General features: G+C 44.7%; 1 protein-coding gene across 1 annotated transcript in view; it reads right to left on the minus strand.

Moving 5' to 3' along the window:
• The window catches only part of LOC127321863 (uncharacterized), a 57,799-nt gene continuing 38,682 nt past the window's right edge, over nt 1-19,117 (minus strand). The window contains exons 9-25 of the mRNA XM_071827729.1: nt 9,351-9,412; nt 9,016-9,105; nt 8,042-8,141; nt 7,442-7,609; nt 7,284-7,368; nt 5,239-5,470; nt 5,080-5,141; nt 4,757-4,845; nt 4,485-4,625; nt 3,884-4,057; nt 3,361-3,488; nt 3,201-3,251; nt 2,924-3,036; nt 1,797-2,042; nt 1,617-1,657; nt 548-620; nt 1-473 (exon numbers count right to left, since the gene is read on the minus strand). The gene's annotated coding sequence lies outside the window, so the exon portion shown is untranslated. The remainder of the gene's footprint in view (nt 474-547; nt 621-1,616; nt 1,658-1,796; nt 2,043-2,923; nt 3,037-3,200; nt 3,252-3,360; nt 3,489-3,883; nt 4,058-4,484; nt 4,626-4,756; nt 4,846-5,079; nt 5,142-5,238; nt 5,471-7,283; nt 7,369-7,441; nt 7,610-8,041; nt 8,142-9,015; nt 9,106-9,350; nt 9,413-19,117) is intronic.

Below are 19,117 nucleotides of genomic sequence, written 5' to 3' on the forward strand. Positions count from 1 at the left end.
TGCAAAAACAATGTCATGGCGTTGAAGACAAACGGTATCAGCAAGTTTGGCCCGACAAATAATATACAAATCAAAGATGGCATGTACAAGAGTAACCATGTCCAGAAGATGCCAACTCCAAACTTCAAAGAGACGAAACATACACTTGGGTTTCCAAACATGCTTTAAAATCAACTACTTGCTAAATTAACAATCAAACAGTGATTACTGTTTGCACTTACTAAATGGAGATTATCAAACCACCAAAATGACATGGAGTTAAGGGTTTCATTATTGACCTTTTTGAGTTACTCTTACCAATTGCTCAGGGCATGGTCGCCGGAAGACACCGGGCAGCAGCGCTAGGTGAACGCCGGGTCATAGGAGGCAGGCAACCACCAGCAGGACCTGAAGGCGTTGGTCGTGAGCTGCAGGGCCATGGGCACCATGAAGAAGAATTCGCCCACAGACAGCCTCCAAAACAGCAGAATGGCCTGAAGAAAACTTCAATTACCGCACATCCGAGCCAAGCAGGTTATAGGGAGGGAAAAGAGAGAAAGTTGCTTACTTTTTCTTCCAAGACAGCGGGAGGCTCGAGTAGGATGGTGCGCAGTGCGCCCCTAGATATTCAGCGGAAAAATCTGCAGTAACAATTACTAGTCAAAGTTCCATAATAAACACTACTAGTTGGACAACAACCGCAACTAGATACTAACCAGTGAGAGGCTAACTTTACATATGAAGCAATACATACATCCTAATACAAGTTGTTCCCGTGCATCACGGTAATCATTTCTGGTGTATGTATGGCACTCAATGAATTATGATGTATATAAACCAGACATGCAAATAGGTATTCAGCGGCAAGCATGATTATGAACACTATCACCGCAAAACTTCACGGGGCGAACCTGGGCGGTCGACCCCTAGCAAAAATGATAATTCAGACTACCCCTTAATATATTACTCGTCCGTCCCTTCTTCTACCTGGGAGCTTCGTTTGAGACGATCAGGTTTTCTCTCTTGACTGCAATCCTGCACTTGGACGCAGATCTGGCTGGGTGTGTGGCCGTGGGGGTTGGCCGGTGGCATGGTTGGCGGCGGCGGAAAGCCAAAGATTGATCAATGGTTGCGGCTCGTCTATTTGATGGCAATCTCGTTTGTGCCAACCTGTAAATTTATCCTTATCTACTGCAGTCACCACATCCACCTATTTTGAGATTTCTTTTAGTTATGATTCTTGCATCTTATAGTTGGGGCAAGATCTAATTAGGTTCTAAATCATGAAGAGGTACAACTAATTAATTTTGAGGATATTTTTATGAAATGCAGCAGCGAAAAGAATCAATAGGATTGATTTGAAGCAGTCAAACTCTATGGTTAAGTAATATACTTTGGTACAGTTTCTTTTTCTTTTCAAGTAGCTTATATATTGATAATTCGAAAAATAAGCTTTTATATATTGATGTTAAAAATGCATTTTGTAAGATATTGTATATTACGATTTGGCAAGCCAAAAAATATGCATGCCATTTTGCATATTCACACACACACACACACACACACACGGTTACTAATACTTGGCAAACCAAATCGCAGATAAACAGACAGCATGTATCCCTATATACAGAACCTACATGAGGCTCTCAATTGGCCTCTCGTGCTGTTCAAGAAAGATCTGCACAGGAGAAAAGGTTCACACACTTTGTTAATGCCTCGGTCAATCAAACAAGACCTCAATGAACAAACATGTGGATGCAGAAATAACGAAGATGGTAGTAGAAAGGGAGACACATGTGCAGCATCAATGATGGTACCTGCATGATGTTTGCCACTATGGCGACGACTACTCGACAATAATTACAAGGACCAACAGATTACATTGGCCACGACCGTAGCGAGCCGCAGCTGCATCATGCTGGACACCGAAGAAGCCGGAGGCGATGCGACGGTCGGCGAGGGAGTTTATGTCAGGTCCTTGTTGCTTCATCCAAACAAGCATCTCATGCTATAAGTCACCAACTTGCATCTCATGCTCCAAAGCACCAATATGATCCTAGAACCTGAGACACAATAGCATAGCAGATCAAATCTACAAAGTCTGGAAATACTCTAGCAATGAAGATACGGAACATACAAATTAGTTCAGCACTTGAAGGGATTTGGTATGGCATCGACAACAATATTCACGTATGTCCGTGTATATGCATATAAATACATATCAACACAAAATATAAGTGTTACATGTAATAAAGGCACCAAGTAACCTGCAAATGCTACATTTCCAAATCAGATTGATATATCAAACCTGTTCCATAAGATGAGCATTACTACTGTGTTGCTACATGTTAATTTTTTTCAAATTGCTTTGCTTTATTTTTTGAGTGTTATTTACCTGGGAAATTAAAGTAAGAAAACAAAGTACCCAATACATATTTCAGCTAGAAAATTCAGCATGTCCTAATGCTGTCTTTGGACAGCCAGATCACATAGGAGACAATATACTTCAAAATTGAACAAGATGCACACTTAGGGGACATCCAACCATAAAATTCAAGTCAGGGAGCAGGAAAATAGTCATTCATCTTAAGCATCGACAAACATCACTTACTACTGCAACAACCAAGTCCTAGTTATACAACTACCAAAACTGAACCTAAACTTTAATCACAGGTTCATAAAAACATGCACTAATATTTGCAAAATTTGATAAATAATTTCCTCATACGGGATAATTGTACAAATAGAGATCATCTAGTAACAAACGGCATCAGAGGCATTAGTCTAAACAAGCCTTAAAAAGATTTAGCAGCTAAAGAATTATCACAAATATGAGCCCACGCTGTCAAAAGTGAAAAGGTGAATCACACAAAAGAGATATATGCCCAAAAAAGCTAATGGTACAAGCTCCAAATGATAATGACATTGCCATGCCAAATTGTACCTCAATAGTGCAGCAGCTTGGTTCCCTGCATTCGGCCCATCCAAAGCTAATACGCCACAATTCATACAGGATGTTTCTCCAAGTGCTAGTGTAATTATAAGAGAAGCAAGCACCTGAAAAGCAGTGGATGTAGCTGTGAGACATGATTCTGCATGCCTACTGAGTTCATAAAATCATGCTAGCGGTAATCAAATAGTGTATTATTAAAACAATATTGCAGAGGAGACGTTACATCAGCTAAAGATTACATCGATAAAAGAAGCCCAAAAGAGTTTACCTTCTGACCAGCACTACATCGCCCTCGCATTTCCATGTTAGCAGCTCCATTCTACATGACATCATAAAGGATAGTAAAAAAATGGTAAATGTAGCAGTCCAAGAAAGTCAATCAAACATGTAGCTAGTTTAACTTCCACGATAGCCATATGATCGAGTACCATCACCCTCAGAATCAGAATTGATGCTGATGCAATCATTATCTTGGCCTCTATATGCCTGCTGCCTTAATTCCTTAATTATTTTATTGATCTCATCCATTTTCATGGTATGGAACCTCATAAAAGCCCTACAGAAATACATGTGTACCAATGTAAAGAACGTTAATATTAACCACTAGACAAGTAGCATGGATTTACTAGCAGAAGGAAGCATCCATACATTTTTCAGAATAATGTCTTAGAACTACCATTTTCATCAAAAATTTAATGGTGACGCCCCGAAATAGTAGCTTCACATGACACAACTATGTTATACCATGCACAACACGTTTTAGGATGTATAATAGATCTAGCGAATATTTTTTGCATCCTTTTACTGAAACACTTAAATTAGCCTTACAAGTCAACCATATAAGATAAATAGTTGGTTGCAACCTTTTGGTCAGCACCTTGAGGAGTTGATGCGATGACCCTTAGTTCTTACATGATAAAAACACTTAGTAGAGCCCTGACATGATCATACCAGCGTGTGACATTGACAAGGCTTGATTTGGGAGCAAATGAGAGTGCAGTGTACACAACCATGTCATCTTTTGCCGACATTGAGAGCTCTCCCTCGGCCATGTGTCCTGGTGGTTGTCGCCCCGCTGCCGGCATGCAGCTTCCTTCGGGCCCCATGATTGTGGCTGACCTGTCCCTGGGGAAAGGCACAGCAACAAAATTAATTCAGTATAGCAAATACTAAACAAAAGATACATACTACTTGGAACGGGCCTGTATAAAAAAAATTGGACTGCATAAGTTGACACAAAAAAAGTTACAGATAGAGAATCAAACTAGTTGTCCAAATTGAGGATTCTCTGATCATTTTATGAACAAGAAAATCAACTCTCATAGCCCAACACTTTTTCCACACCAAAACCGAATCAGGCTAGTTATCCAATTTCAGGATTCTATGAATAACAAAATCACTGCCTGCATTGGAATTTTGCAGCATGTTCCCCTCTCATAGCCGATCACTCAATTTTTCCCCACACTAAATTTGAATAGAATCAGGGCAGCCCATGCGCAGAAATGAGATGGGATCTTGCTAGGAAATAGTTAGATGGGCAAACGAAACGGACCTTGATGGTGATCGCCCTCAGTGGCACTAAAGTCGGAGTCGCCGTACCCGGTGCCGATGCTGAGTGCCCCTTCCTTGTACACGTGTCCTGGTGTCCGGCATGCAACGCCCTTCGGTCTCCATGATTGTGGTAGATCTATCCCTGGTGAAAGGCATATTTTAATTTTAAAATAGTCTCCGTACAAATTCACCATGATAGAGCACAAGTTCACATGCGCAGAAAACAATGAACAAAGGGGGAGAGGAAGAAGAAGAGGAGAAGCGATTGCTTACCAGAGAAATCCTAACTGGGTCCATCATCGTGTTACCTGCCACCCACGTCCTTCACAGCCATCACAGCATCAACGCTACATATATTTGTGCTGTCAAGAATCAAACATCAGTATGTGGCTATGAGAAAAGAAAAAATCCTAGTCATGTACTAACTTGTTTGACAACAACTTTGGACCTGCCATGATCAAATATTTCCACATGCAAAAACAGTCTATTAATTGTTCAACCCCTTGCTAAAACAACTTGGTCTTTTAGTTGAATAAAGAAATTCCATGCGGCTCCTTATTGGATTAAACAAAATTTTCCAACATAAGTTTAGGTACCTGTGGCAGGAGGCAGCAGACCCTTTTCCTGGTGACTGGAATAAGTTTCTCTTCCTCTTTATCTGAAATCAAAACAGACCACCACCTAATTCCTTGCCATGTACATTCAACAGAAGAGCACAATAACATACACAAGTACAGCGACATGTATGTATATACCTTTAGATTATTCTTCAGAGTCAAAATCTATCTCATCTACATCGACCGGCTGGAAGAGCTTGTAACCAGAGAAAAAGACACAGGAGGAGTCTGAGGTGTGCAAGGGCTCAAACACTTTCTCAATGGCCATGGAGGTGGCATCCGGCGTGTAGCAACGGGCCCACGCTTCTTCTCGACCAGGCAAGCTTGATCCGAGCTGAATTCCAACAACAGACCATCATCGCCACTTTAGCTACCACATCAATCATTTAATTTAACCAGAAAAAAAATTGGAGTCAGATTACTTCATTACCGTGCGATAAAACAATAAGGCGATGATATCGTACGCATCACTTCAAGTATAATGGAGATCTGACAAATGTAGGACAGGTCTATCTTAATTTTTAGAACAGAACATCATTTTGTCCATGTACGAAAAGCGAGACCACGGAGCGTGACAAATCTACTAGAGTACTCTGTAACTAATACATGGGACGAGGAAACTTTACAATCTAAAACGAAACAGCATATCAATATGACATGATTACAGCACCATTACTTGTTGTCTTTTTGTTAACGGTTGAATCTGTTTTCGAGCCAATTCTGACAAGTACTACACTCATCTAGTAAACAAAAGTTTACACCGACAAAAGAAGCCCAATAGAGTTCACCTTCTGACCAGCACTACATTACCCTCGCATTTCCAGGTCAGCAGCAGCATTTTACATTTCAACACAAGGGATAGTTAAAAATGGTTAATGTAGTAGTCCAAGAAAGTCAATCAAACATGTAGCTAGTTCAAATTCAACGATAGCTATATGATTGAGTGCCAGCACCCTGAGAATCAGAATTGATGCTTATGCAATCATTATCTTGGCCTCTAGATGCCTGCTACCATAATTCTTTAATTATTTTATTGATCTCCTTCATTTTCATGGTAAGGAACCTCATAAAAGCCCTACGGAAATACAAGTGTACCAATGTAAAGAATGTTAATATTAACCACTAGACAAGTAACATGGATTTACTAGCAGAAGGAAGCATCCATACTTATTTAACACTGTTCAAAAACTAGGCCGATTCAACGATTACTAGGCCGATTAATCGCTACTAGGGGTCTGACCGTGTCGATTACCATTAATCTCTTGTGTTAATCCTTTAGCCCGATTAATCGTACCGAAAGTCCGATTACTAGGTATGTTCCCGATTAACTACTGCACTTGGTCAAAAAAGTTATAAACTTTTCAATGCATATAGCTAGTACAGACGCTACCCCTCAACAATAAAGTAGGTTTTGCAAAGCTCCCGCTTGATTGTAGCCTCCAACTGCTCGAATTCCGCCGCCGCCAACTAGTTCCTTGCCCTCCTAGACCAGTTACTCTCAGTTGTCTAGATACAGCAGCTCGACCACCTTGAGTAGCTCATGCAGGAGCTCAAGGGTGCCTTCGATAGGTTAGGTGGTTGAGGTGTAAGAGGGGTCGTACCCTAGCTAGGTAGATGGTGGGAGAAGATAAACTTCAGAGGTGAGAGGATAAGAAGTGGAAGGAAGAAACGTGGCTTCGACTAGTGGATCCTGTTTCGCTCGTGACCTTGAAGATTAGGTCACGGAGGAGAAACATACATGTTTTTCTGGGATTTTAGGCTCTAGAGAAGTAGAGCCAGACATATAGAGGCTCATATACTATTATTTTTCTTATATAAACTGTTTTTTACGTGCTAATTTGTGTAGGTCACACCGATTAATAGCCGACCGATTAAATCAGTTAATAGTCCGAATTCCGATTAATCGCTACTCCCAAGCCGACCGAGCAGTTAACGATTACCGATTTCCTTACCATTGCTTATTTTCGAAAAATGTCTTAGAACTACCCTTTTTATCAAAAAATTTAACGATGACGCATCGAAATACTTCACATAACAAAACCATCATGAACACCGCTATGTTATACCACGCACAACATGTTTTACGATGTAATAGATCTAGCGAATATTTTTTGTATCCTTTTACTGAAACACTTAAATTAGACTTACAAGTCAAACATATAAGATAAGTAGTTGGTTGCAACCTTTTGTTTAGCAACTTGAGCAGTTGATGCCACAAAATAAGCAGATGACTCGACCTCGACACCTTCGCCATCTGCAGTCACTCCACTGAAAATTTAACAAGCATACCCTTAGTTTTTACATAATAAAAACACTTAGTAGAGCACTGACATGATCATACCAGCGTGTGACATTAACAAGGCTTGATTTGTGAGCGAATGAGCGTGCAGTGTACACAGACACGTCATCTTTTGCCAACGTTGAGAACTCTCCCTCAGCCACGTGTCCTGGTGGTTGGCGCCCCGTCGTCGGCATGCAGCGCCCTTCGGTCCCCATGATTGTGGCTGATCTGTCCCGGGGGGAAGGCACAACAACAAAATTAATTCAGTATAGCCAATACTGAACAAAGGATAATACTACTTGAAACAGGCCTGTGCAAAAAACAGAAATTAGACTGCATAAGTTGACAGATAGAGAATCAAATTGGTCGTCCAAATTGAGGATTCTCTAATCATTTTTATGAACAATAAAATCACCTCATAGCCCAGCACTTTTCCACACCAAAAACGAACCAACCTAGTTATCCAATTTCAAGATTCTCCAATCAGTTCTATAAATAACAAAATCACTGGATGCATTGGAAGTTTGCAGCATGTTCCCCTCCCATAGCTGAGCACTCAATTTTTTCCCACGCTAAATTAGAATAGGATCAGAGCAGACAATGCGCAGAAACAAGACGGGACCTTGCTGGGAAATAGTTAGATGGGCAAACGAAACGGACCTTGCTACTGGTCGCCTTCGGTTGCACTGAAGTTTGAGTGGCCAGACCTGGTGCCAGTGTTGAGCGCCCTCCGGTTCCCATGACTGTGGCTGATCTATCCCTGGTGAAAGGCACGACAACAACATCAATTCAGTACAGCGAACACTACTCTCAAGAAAAGATGGCAGTACAGCCCCTGCATGCATAAACTTTATACCACATGAGCACTTGATGTAATTGGCTAGCATATATCAGCAATTAACTCCAGTTTATTGGTGCACGTGTAGAAGCATCACATGCATTATTCAGTTTAGAAGTGCTAAATATAAGCATTGCACGGTCGTTTGGTAGCTAATGCAAGAAAAAGACTATGCAGATGGCTATGCAGCAGCATGTTAATTAACCTCAAGATACATATTCTGTTATGATATTTTGCATTTAATTTTGTGGTTTCTCTCTGTATTAATTGGCCATCCATATATGATATATCTATCTACATATCTATACTCTATAGTGTAAACAATTTTGAACATTTGAATCCGGATCCCCTTTCTCTCCGAACATGACATTTTGGAACCAATACCAACCATTGAATCCGACATGAAATTTGCTGTTTTTTCGACATTCAAACCTGCACAGCAAACAATATAATTCAATAAAGACAATATTTACGACCCATGTGACATAAAACTCGGGGACGCCCACAACCGAAGTACCAGAAACGAGTAATGCTCAATTACAACGTAAAGCGAATAAATCTTCTCAATTTTGATTCATATTTTAGTTTTAGCATAGTATCAGTACAAATTCACCATGATAGAGCACAAGGTCACATACGCGAGAAAACAATGTACAGCACAAACAATTAGCTAGGTCAACAAATCCCAGCTACGTAAAGCTTAATAGATCAAACCATTGGCACACAGCCAAGTCACCAATCGAGATCATGACAGAAGAAAGGGAGAGGAATTAGAAGGCGATAAGCGGATGCTTACCGGAGAAATCTTAATCGGGTCCATCATCGTGTTACCTGCCACCCAAGTCCTTCACAGCCACCACAAAGCATCAAACTACATATATTAGCCCTGCCAAGAATCAAACATCGGTATGTAGTTGTGAAAAAAAAAGCCTAGTCATGTACCAACTTGTTTGACAACAACTTTGGACCTGACATGATCAAACATTCCCACATGTAAAAACAATCTATTCATTGTCTAACCCTTGCTAAAACAGCTTGGTCTTTTAATTGAATAAAGAAATTCCATGCAGATAATTGAAAAATATTTCCTTATTGGATAAAAAAAATCTTATCCAACATAAGTTTAGGTACCTGTGGCAGGAGGCAGCAGACCCATTTCCTGCTTACTGGAATGATTTTCTCTTCCTCTTCATCTGAAATCATAACAGACCACCACCTAATTCCTCGCCAGGTACATTCACCACAAGAGCACTAGAACGTACAAGTACAGCAACATGTATGTATATACCTTTCGATTATTCTTCATAGTCAAAATCCATCTCATCTCCGTCGACCGGCTGGAAGAAGTTGTAATAACCAGAGAAGAAGATACGGGAGGACTACGAGGTGTGCAAGAGCTCAAACTCCTTCTCAATGGCCATGGAGGCGGTGTCCGGCGAGCAGCGACAGGCCCGCACTTCTTCTCGACCAGGCAAGCTTGACCCGAGCTGAAATTCCAACAACAGACCAGCATCGCCACTTTAGCCACCACATAAATCATTTAATTTAATCAGAAAAAGAAATGGAGTCAGACTACTTCATTATCGTGCGATAAAAACAATAAGGCGATGATATCGTACGCATGACTTCAAGTATAATGGAGATCTAACAAATGTAGGACAGGTCTATCTTAATTTTCAGAACAGAACATCATTCTGTACATGTACGAAAAGCAACACTAGCGAGCGTGACAAATCTACTCCGGAGTACTCTGTAACTAATACATGGGACCAGGAAAATTTATAATCTGAACCGAAACAATATATCAATATGACATGATTACAGCACCATTACTTGTTGTCTTTTGACAAGTACTACAATCATCTAGAAAAAACAAATTGCTTCAGCTTGCAGGTATTACAGAACACTTGAATTGACTCGACTAAATAGGTAGGGATAACAACAGTTTGATACCATGAGAAATTCCATGATTAACGTACTGATCTGATAAAGAGTTGCATCGATCTGGCACCGAAGATGAAAAGGAGTTGTCACGATGCTACTCCATAATTAACCTGCAGGAGATGTACATTCAGGGCTGAGCACTGCCGCATATGCATAGTTAGTCAAGTAGTAAGCAGCAAAACAAATGAAAAAACAAAATCTAAGGTTTCCTACGCATGCTTCACTGCCTATGCACGGACAGAACAAGTTCTTGCTGATTTCCTATTCGTTAGTGCGTTGCTGCTGCGTATCGGTTTCGACAGGGAACACGAAACGAACATTGAGGGAAATGCAGCAGGGATGAGGAGAAGGTAGACCTCGACGGGTGCAGCAGGTTGGGGGCGTCGCCGGCCTTGAGCAGCAGCAGGTCGCGTATATGGCCGGTTGCAGGGGGTCGTGGAGGTGGTCTCCGGGTGCGCGCCGTCTGCAGGAGGTCGTTGGGAGCTTCTGGGCCTGCAGCTACCGTTCGGAGGTCCTCGTCCTTCTCCACGGATGGCCGCCTGAGCTGGAGCGGACCGGCCGCGTAGGAGGAGGATCGGGGAAGAAGGGGCGGGATGCAGGGGAGGCGAAGAAGGTTCGCGCGCGCGGCCGATTGGAGGCTCGGGATGGATGATTCGGTGGGGGGTGGAGTCCGGCGGGCTGACGAGCGACGGGGACGGCGGCGGCGGCGGCGGCGGGGCAGGATATTGTTCTCTCTTTTGTTTTCCAAAGCAAAACTCCGTGCCATAATATTTCCTCTCGCTCCCAAATTTCGCGCTCCGTAAATTTGGGGATTCATGATCACTCACCTTCTTATCTTAAAAATCCGTAATTAGTGGATCCCACATTATTACTTAGACCAGATTCAAGCAAAATGTAATGTTGGCTACGTCTAATAAATTCACTGAATCTGCAATTTTGGCCTCTACTCATCCTAAACCACACTTGCTCCATCTAAAAATACAAGTGACTCACTCAACCGGATCTCTTAGCTAAGAGATGATCTCTTAGCACAATCTCTCTCACCACAAATTTAGGATATCTGATTATAAGACTAAAAAATAACCCATTGTACATGCCCTAAGATGCGCGCCCACACGATGTGTCGGATGACGGTTTTCCATGCAGCACGTGCGAGCTCGGGCCGTTTGAGGTCATTCTCGACGCCATCGATAAGATGCCACAGGGCACGATCGCCGATGCCCGTAGCAAGGGTCTCAAGGCGCTCGGCGCGGCCGAGGAGCCGATGATTCGCCACCACGTACCGAGAGCTGCTCGCAACGACAACATCACGGGCGCGCGCTCCCTCGAGCACGCAAGGGAAATGACAGAGACACGTTGCAAGAGGGGACCCCGGGCACAACCGCCACCCATGGACTTCGCCGCCGCTGCGGCACCAACCACCTCGTCGAGACGCATGGCGTCGGGCGAAGTCGCCAATGAAGACACGGTGAGAAAGATAAGGCTAGTGCCTCCGGGTTTGGCCAAGAGTCACCAGACAACTCGCCGAAAGCAGAGCCTTTGCGAGTGCTTCACCAACCACCGCACGAAGAGAGCAACCGCTACCAACTACCACCAACCATCGCCGAGCTCATCCAACAGACCCGCTATCTCAAGGAAGCGCCTTCAAGAAGGGTATGTCGCTGGAGCGCCACCGCTGCCTGTGCCGAAGCTCTGGGTTTTCACCCCGAGACAAGTTGGTAAGGGAGGACGGGGGAAACCTCGAAGTCGCCTTCATGAAGTAGAACGGCATGCAACATCGTCGGCGTCGTGGCTTCTGTTGTCGGCCAAGGGTTTTCCCCGGTAAGCCCCACATCTGGTCCAACCACACCAACCGACGGAGATCAATCCAGGGCCGAGGAGGATGGATGCGCAGCAAGGGGAGGAGCAGCCATCTTCAAATCTTGTCCGTAAGCTAAGCGGGGTGACCACTGTACACACCTGTCGGCACCGGGTCGCCCGTGAAGTCAAGGAGCCGACAAGCAGCACCGACGACATCCAACTTCCGCCAGGTCAGCGCGGGCTGGGCCGTCTCCCCGCCGTACATGTACCCTCGAGCGCAGGAGATTCCCTCCCTTCACCCACGCCAGAGCCAAGGCACCAATTCCCTGCCGCCCCTTCATCGAATCCGGGCGCCTTTGGCGGGTGGCCCTCTGGGGGCGGCGGGCCTAGAAGTAATAAATCCGGCTTCCCTTGTTTGAAGGAGCGTAAGGACCACATGCCTCTAAGCCGTCGTCGGGGACTCTCCACGAGTCGATGGGAAGGAGCAGCTCGTCCGCCACTACCGGCCAAGGTCACCCCGGAAGCGTGAGTGGAACCTTATACGTGATATGTTTGGGACGGGTCTCCGGCAAGATCTCAGGTGTTCTTTTTTTCTTTTATGGTAAATTAGAATATTTTTTTGGCTATGAGGTCTCCGATGAATCATTTTTTGCTACCCAGAAGCCAAAAGCAAAATGAGATTTTTTTTTGGCTACATGAAAAGGAAAGAAAAAAAAAGCACGCTTATGTCTCAGGTACGTTCCGGCGGCATGCACGCACGGGCGCTGAAGTCGGCGTCTCCCTTTTGCGAAGATCCTGTTTGTATTTTTTGGTCGGAAAATCTAATGAGCTGGAAAGCGAAAAAAGAGAGAGAGAGAAAAAAAAAGGAATAATAGCAGAAGAAGCGGCCGGCGGAGCGAGATCGACAAGTAAAAGGGAAAGAGAAACTCGATCCATCTGGTCCCTGGACGTAATTAAAAGGTAACCAATCAATCAATCAATGTGCACCTTTGATCCCGCGATGTTGGAAGGAAATCGAATTGATACTACAATCCGTAGTAGGAAATCGAATCGATGTTGGAAGGAAATCGAATTGATGCATGCATTAGATTTTCTTCTTTCTTTGGAATGGATTGTTGGAAATAAAATACTACTAGAAAAATGCATGAGACGAATGGATGGAAAGGAAGGTAAATGAATTAATTGGATGGTTCCGCCATGCGCACAACGCATAGGCGCGATCGATCGATGGATGTTGGTAGCTGCACGAGTCGATAGCTGACTCGTCTCCAATTAATTAAGAGCATCTCCAGCTACATTTTTTAAAACGTCCCCTAAAGAGATTGATTTGGGGGACACTTTGGCCAAAAAATTGTTTGATCGCAAGCTCTAAAGGTAAGCCGGTTGGACGGGCCGTAAATATTGTTCGATGTCTCTAGCCCATCTCCTATGTATAGAGGCTCTATCGGGAAGAGCGGACACGATTTTTACACTTGCTTTTTGTTTGCTTCGGTCCAGACGTCCCCAAACGACCAATCCGACGCTTTTGCCGGACATCGTGTAGGGGATGCGACTGGAGATACTCTAAGGGAGCTAGCTATCGGACTCATCCGCGCGCGCGTGACTTTCCATCGATCATTAAAAAATCATCATCAAATATATTTTCTTATTTTCACGAATATTAAAGCAATTTGTCACATGACTTAACTATGAGTAACATATTTCAAGCCATAACAATTTATTGCGGTTGTGATAACTTATTCGCAGCCAAAATTATTCATAGCATGGTTTAATTAGTAACATATTTCAAAGCATTATAGACATGCATCATCGATACGGTTCGCTAAGAAAAGATTTGCATATTATAGCAAGTTGTAGGGTCCCCGGCTTTGCGTTCTCCCTTGATGGTATTTGGTGGTTGCCTTTGCATGTGATGGTTCTTCGCTCGCGTTGACCATTGTCATCTCGTGGACAACCAGAATCGCGTTGACCATCCGCATCGCGAGGATGGGTAACATGATCTAGGCGTAACCGTCGCTACCACGTCGTGAGAAGGGCCACCACCGCGTCGCAAGGAGGGTCGCCACGAGCTCGACCTACGCAACGGTATGTTGAGAAGGGCCGCCACGAGGCCATCTATCACGAGGAGGGTCGTCGCGTTGTGAGGAGGGCCGCCGCAAGCCTCTTGCTAGCATGCTCGCCGATGCAGGGAGGCGACCGGGTGAGCTGGTGATACATGCAATGGAGAGGGGGCAGGGAGGTGCCTGGGCGAGCTGATATTGGGAGCCTCCTCCCCCATGATCCTCTGGCCCTCGCCGACGAGCTGTTATTTTTTAATCCTTAACCAAATCTTTGTCGTGTACCCCAGTAGAAACACCCGGCGATGGTGGTGGTTTTTTGGTGTTTGTCGTGTGTTACTCTTCGAGGTACTCGATGAAGAGAGGGAGATGACGTGGCCGATTTCTACTCTTTGCAGTGTACCCATAAACAGACACATGGCAAAGAAAACGTTCGGTTTGACGGAATGAAAGTGGAGTTGCGCTTTTCTTCGCCCGGTGTTTGCGCGTTTGACAGCTGACAAAGGCTCTTTTCCGTGTACCCTCAGAAAAGCACCCGACAAAGATTCTTCGCCGGCTAGATCTTTGTCATGTCGTCTTCGCCGAGTGTTGTACACGGCGAAGTCTTTGCCGGGTGTTTTAATCGTTCGCTGGGTATTTTTGATACACGACAAAGATGTTGTTTCCTATAGGGATTGTGACCCATTATAACTCAAAAAGAGTAAAGTCACGTGGAATCAACACTCTCCATGGAATGCTAGGGGGAGACATCACGGAGAATGAAAAACAGAGGAACACATGAAATCACGGCAAAACCATCGAAAACTCTTCCCTTGTAGTGTGGGGTCCTAATACGAGTATATATATGGTCTTTTTTTCTAAAGCGGCGTAGCCAAACATAACTCTGATCTAGCACCCGATTGACAAATAGGACTATTATACACACATGTATTGGGCTAATGGTGCATAACCTCACTTCAAGGCCATTATATATATGAATGGGAAATTCATTCAACATCGATCACAATGATTTTATTTAGCAGATTATCGGAAATGTATTTTCCAAAGGATAAAGAGTAGCGAAATCATGAGCATCAGCAGTGTGGCCGGGCTGGAGTAGGTGCATGGTGAAGAGAGAACCAGGACAGCTAGTCGACCCGGAATAACGTGTGGGTGTACGTAGGGCCAGCTTGATGGAGGGAGTGATGTCGAGGAAACAAATAGACGTTATGCATATGTATGCGCGCGATGGATCCGATCCGTGGAATTAAGCGGTGTACACGTACTAGACGCTAGTACTAATTGATCGATTATAGAAGAAGAAGATGCGCTGTCAAATACCGGCCTCACGTCAACGTCGCGCGTATCTGTATCTGCTTTCCGCGGAACGAGACGTACTCATCCGCTTGCTGGGTGCCTCCCGTACAAACCGGCACGTGCGCGCGTACCTTCCTTAGAGCGACGGGGCCGCGTGGAACCGATCGATCCGGCATCTTCACTCACGAGGTCCGTACCACCCGAGACGACCCGTACGGTTCCGTGGTGGTGAACCGCGCGCGAGCTTCTTCAAGGCCATCCGCGACAACAGCGCTGCGGACGACAATCACATGATCACACCCATGTAATTTGTGAAGCAAAAGCTGGCCGGTACCGAGGCCAAGTGGCCAACATGCTCCATATATCTGGCCTTGTGTTGTGGTGTGGCGGCCAGCGTGGCGGAGCGGCGACCGCGGACGACGGCGACCTGGCGGCCCGCCGGGAGACGATGGCGGAGGTCGTCCGGGTGTTCTCCGACCCGGCATCGGCGGCGGCCGCCGACTCCGCCACGACCCACCGGGCAGCGGCCTTCATGCAACGCGAGCTCGGGCCGCTGGGCGCACCCCATCATCCGCGCCATCGGCAAGATGCCCGAGAAGAGCGCTGCCGACGTCCGCGCCAAGGAGGAGGCGCTCGACGCGGCACAGGAGCTGAGTATGCGCCACTTCCGGCACCTGCTCGGGCCTCACGCCTCCGCCAGCACCGTGTCCGCGGGACCCGCCGACCGCGAGACGACGTATCGGACGACAATCTTGGTGCAAACCCCGATCGGACCGTTTGGGATCGTCTTCAACGGCGGGCTGGAGAAGAGCAAGGCCGAGGTTCCATGTCTGGCTTTATTAAGTTAAATTAAAGTAGGGCTCGTTTTGAACCTACCGTCTATTATTTTATGGAACTATTTTTCTACAAGAACCTCGTCTGATCGATTCCACCGTCTGCCCAGCCGGCAATCAGATCAAAACCAAACTAAACACTCGGAAATCCAAACTATAGTCGTTCAGCAATAACACTGACCCTACGCTCTTGGATTTTCGGCCGGTTAATTAACGAGCGAAGAGAAAACAAGTTTTAATAGGGACTCGTGCGTATCTTTTTGCAAAAAATCAATATGGTAGCTAAATAAATTATGTAGTACCGCGGAGGCTGATAGTTTCAAAATAAACCACACAAGGTGGTGGTTGCAGTTCGCACTCGTAGCGCTCTTAATGGTGATTCAGTCGCTCCCCTCCCCACTCGATCGCCGTCCTGGCATCACGAGGGGGAGAAGAGGTCCAGTTCTCTTCTGTGTGTGTTTTAGTTCTAGGTTTTCTAGGTTTCCGAGGTCTCTCCGTCAGCCTCATGATGGGGCAGATGTTGCTGGTGCTTCTAGAAATAATGGTCTTCTAGTCCATGTCCCTTCTCCTCGGAGGTGTTGCTGAAGCCAACGAGAGGCTTGTGAAGTTCAAGTTATTGGAGAGGTTTCCATCTAGCCTTGTGTTGTGGTGTGGCGGTAAGGATAGGCTGCTCTTGGAGTGTGACTGTTTTGACTGTTTCGTGTTTGCACTAGTACAACCCTTAGAATTAGAGCCGGTTCTCCACCGTTGGCCAAAGCCGGTTTTGACATCCGGCTCAAGCCTATTTTCTCTAATAACTATTTTAAACCAGCTCCAATAAGTAGACACACTCAGCCGGTTGTATATAGTAACCGTCGCCAAAAGTTTTGTCCCATCAGGTGGCTACAACAAAGCACCGTCTACAATATGTGATGGATAAATAAAAACATATGCGTACCCCACTGCAGGATTCCTCAATGATATACATGGGAGAATTTTAAATACACATAGGACATAATTTAACAAACATACATATATTGGCAAATATTACACAATAATTGATAATAAATAATATTAACATTTTTGGAATATAATACAACAACAACATAAATGGAAGGCGTGTACAAAATGTTGTTTTTGTGATGCGCCTGAATCTATTCATCACCAGATTATATGGCGTATTGTTTACTTTGCCTATTATATTCCACCTCCAAATAATATTACTAATATGTTTGGAAATCGGTTGAATGATGTGAACAAGATTGATAAAGCTAGAATTCGAATTGGTATTTTAGCTCTATGTTAGGCAATATGGACTTGTAGAAATGATATTGTTTTTGATAAACAAAACGGTACTGATTTTTTGCATGTTATTCATCGAGCTGCCCACTGGATTCAACTTTGGGCTTTCCTACTCCTAGAGAATCAGCGAGAGCCTATGATTACTGAATGCAACCGGTTGTTAGATCTCTCATGACTTTTATTTCTGGCTGGCGGCACATAGTAGAATTCAAGATGGATAGAATCATGTTTCTTTTCATTTTTCACTGGTTCATTTTTGTCTCAACCTTAGTTGATCCATGATCTAATAATTTGAATATTTTAAACTATGCAATAAAATTAAGGTTGTATGCATCCTTTGGATGCAGAGGCGGGGCTATGTTCCACATATTGAAGAAAATAAAAAAGAAAACTAGAAATTTCTTCGAAAGATCCACTATGCAATTTCGATAATTTCTTCTAAGACAACAAAAATTCTTCTAAACATCCACTACGCAAACTAAGAATCTTTTCTCAAGCGCCACTGCCAAACGTGTGCTACACTTCCTGCTCCCGCACACCAATCTGATCATGAGAGTACCCGAGCTTGGGGAGGCCGGCGTTGATCTCCTTCAATGATATTTGCACAGACAAGAGCATGAGAATGAGTACAATAAACACCTAGAAAGTCGTATTAGAAGCCAAAGTTGTTGCCAAATGACACAATTCAAGTGATTCTTCACCGTCTTAACACAGGATATGTAGCTACGCCTTATCAAAAGACTAGTGGCAGTGTTAATTATTCAACTCCTCATCCAGAAATTCAACGATGGCAGATCTACTGGAGGGGACTAGCTTCAAGATTGTGGGATTTAAATAATCTTGTCAATGAGGGACGGGACTAGCTTCAATATTAAGGGATCTAAGTAACGATGGACAGATCTACTAGGCAACAAAAGGAAGTGAGTAGTAGCCTAGTAGCGTCTGGTCCGGATAGATGCTAGCTTTTGCCTGTGGGGCCTTGCCAATGGCGGCCCCATCGCGACGCCATCGCGGCGACCATATCCAGCGGCCCCGTAATCAACATCTTTGCCATCACCATAGCAGAGGGCCGCGTCCCCACTGTGGAGGGCCGCTGCATACCTCCATATGTTTCTCCAATGATCCACGACAACCATTGGTGTCAGACGGCTAGGAAGCTCGACCTCGGCGGTGGGGCTTGGAGGAGAGGAACCCTAGGGGGTGTGCCCTTGCGCGGTTGTGAGAGATAGCAAGGAAAGGGGCCCTGTGCAGCTATGAGAGGGGATAAGAGAAAGAGAGAGATAGAGAGGGAGGTGGGGTGTGGTGTGGTTCTTTTGGAGACAGTAAGTTTTCAATACCGGTTAACGTATCGACCACGATAGACGGCATGTTTTTTTAAAACTGGCTATTCCTTGAGAAATTTTGGCCATCCAAGGGATTACATCTTTTGGGGCTAAACCGGCTCTAGTTGCAATCTCTAACTTGCGAGTTTGTACTAGTGTTGCCGCCCGTAGGGAGGGGTGGCGCTGGCCCCAGGTTCGGCATTGATGAGGCTCAGAGGGCTCCTTCGGCAGATGTTCCCATATGGTTAGATCCAATCTTACAGGCTGGTGGTGCCAAAAATTGGGCCAACTATTGGTGTTGTTCTTCTCCGCCGACAGCAAAGAATGTGTGTGCATGTGAGTTGCGGAGATGGCTCTTTTATGTT

Source organism: Lolium perenne, chromosome 3 (genome assembly GCF_019359855.2).
Source record: "Lolium perenne isolate Kyuss_39 chromosome 3, Kyuss_2.0, whole genome shotgun sequence".
Taxonomy (NCBI): domain Eukaryota; kingdom Viridiplantae; phylum Streptophyta; class Magnoliopsida; order Poales; family Poaceae; genus Lolium; species Lolium perenne.